At 52.7% G+C, this 2,500-nt stretch overlaps 1 pseudogene; it reads left to right on the top strand.

Moving 5' to 3' along the window:
• The window catches only part of LOC143176787 (large subunit ribosomal RNA), an 8,548-nt pseudogene that overhangs the window by 4,082 nt on the left and 1,966 nt on the right, over nucleotides 1-2,500 (top strand).

Consider the following 2,500-nt stretch of genomic DNA (forward strand, 5'->3'; position numbering starts at 1 on the left):
CAGGCCGCCAAGCGATCAAGCTGGCGGGACTTCGTAACGGAATCCTGCGCGAAAAACCCATGGGGAGCGGCGTATAAAATCTGCGTCAAAAAGATCAGCCCCGATAAAGCCCTGGCCACTTCCCCGGTTCTGTCCGGCTCCACTATCACGTGGGAGGAGACCGCATTAAGCCTCCTCCACGCCCTTGTTCCCGACGACGCCCCGGACACGCTCGAGTGTCAACGTCGTAAAAGGTCCGCGAGCGTAACCCCCCCGGATACCCCAGACACTCCGCCCTTCACGGAACAGGAAATTTGCCATGCAATCGGCTCGATTCGCAATGGCAAAGCTCCAGGTTCCGACCTTATCGAGGTCAGAATGCTTAAGGCCGCTTATCCGGTCCTAATAAGCGAAATCTCAGCCCTCTTCAACGGCTGCCTGTCACAAGGCAGCTTCCCGAAGCCATGGAAATATGGCTCGATACGCGCCCTCCTCAAAAGCCCCGATAGGGACGAGTCCGCGGCCAGCTCCTACAGGCCCATCTGCCTTCTCTCGGTGGTTGGGAAATCCCTGGAGAAGCTGATCCGCGAAAGGCTGGAGCCCATTTTTCTCCACCCCGGCTATGCTTCCCCTAGGCAGTTCGGCTTCCGAAAGGGAAGGTCGACGACTGACGCCATCCGCGCCGTCCGCAGCGGGCTCGAGGGGTCAACAGGTGCGGGGTATACAGGTGCAGGGGTATACAGGTGCAGGGGTATACAGGTGCACAGCTTCATTCTGGCACAGCCAACCTCTCCTCCACGTGGTGTACCCTGGGAAACTTTCGAGTTTGCCAACGAGGCTCTGGCGCGACTCTCCTGCGAGCGTCCGGGCGGTATTTTATACCGTACGGACCGCGGAGTCGTCAAATACCGTAGCCGGTATGTCTAGCAACGACCCACTGGGGACATCCACCCAGTGGTACGCGAAGCATAACCGGTCGGGGGGCTTGCCTTAACCGGCCGGTCCGCGAGGAGATAAACCTCTCTAATAAATCCGAAACCTTAAGTTATGGTGCGCGGCGAAGGGGTGCGGGCCGTCCTTGCGATGGTCTGTGGTTGGTGAGTGCACCAACCCTTAGCGGCCTACCTCGAGGCACCTGGCGAACCTCGTTGTATTCAGCCTTCCCTCCTGGAAAGGGCGTCACCCGGGAGGGTGACTTCAATTCGTCCCAACTCGTGGGAAAAATATGGGAAAATCTAAAACTAAAACCAAACATACAAACATATGGCCGAATGAGGAGGTCTTTAAGGGCCTTATTGAGAGCGAAGAGACCCTGATATCTGAAGGGGAGGATTCACCCCTCCCTGACACTATCAGGATTGATCTGGATGGCTTCCTTGCGGGGCCAAGCCGAAAAAGAAGGATACAGAAGCCGGAAGGTTCCGAATCGGAATCCGGCGAAGAAGAGAGAAACAGGCAACCCAAAAGGCGGCCAAAGGGAAGAACGCCGTTTGAGCGGCTTACAAAGTGGGCTACGTTGGTACTGAATTCATTGCCACGCTATGGAATCAGCCAACAGATTATTGAAAGTGGAAACTTTGCCACCCTCCGTAGTGCATTGGACGATGCCTGGAAACAGATAGAGTCCGATGACACCTACGAGGATGTACAAGGAAGAGAAAAGGAACTATCTGAGAAGCTTGAAAAAGCTGAGAAGGAAATAAAAGATCTCAAGGATCAGAGATCTGTAGCTTGTAAGAGGCTACATAAGAGGATTGAGGATGCCGAAGGGCGGGCTCAATCTCTCTTAGAAGGAAAAGAAACTGAAAGCGAGGAACTACATAAGAAGCTTGAAGAAGCCGAAAGGCTGATTCATGCTCTCTTAGGAGAAAGAGAGACAGAGAGCGAGAAATTGCACAAGAAGCTTGAGGAAGCCGAAAGGCGGATTCAAGCCTTGGAAAAAGAGAAGGCATGTGCATGTGCCAAACCAAAGCCAAAGGCTTTGGAAAAGAAACCGTCCACGGCGGCAAGTACGCCAAAGAGGAAGGACATGGTCAAGTCCTACGCGACTGTGACCATGTCTAAGAAAGAGATAATAGAGAAGGGACCGACACGCCATGTCGTGACGGTCTACCTAAAAGACAACAACTCCGATTGGGAGCAGACAAGAAAGGCTATGGCGCGAGGCTTTAGACCTACACAAGAGAAACTGCAGGTTAAGGCAGTGAAAAAGATAAGTAAAGGAGGCCTCCTCGTCGAAACGGCGACGAAGGAAGGCCTCCAGAGGCTCATAAATAATAAGCCCTTGCAAAGCTTGGGACTTAAGATCGGCACTCCGCCGAAGAAGAAACCAAAGATGGTCATTTATAATGTACCAGATTTGGACGAGAAACAGTTGCTTTTCGCTCTAGAAAAGCAAAATGGCGAATCGATATCGCCTGAGGCGATCAAAGAAATAAAGCCCCTGTTTAAGACAGGGAAAGGGAATAGCAAGAATTGGGTGATAGAAGTATCACCCAAAGCAAGGAAAGCGCTCAAGGAC

The sequence above is a fragment of the Nomia melanderi genome, unplaced genomic scaffold, assembly GCF_051020985.1.
Source record: "Nomia melanderi isolate GNS246 unplaced genomic scaffold, iyNomMela1 scaffold0843, whole genome shotgun sequence".
Taxonomy (NCBI): Eukaryota; Metazoa; Arthropoda; class Insecta; order Hymenoptera; family Halictidae; genus Nomia; species Nomia melanderi.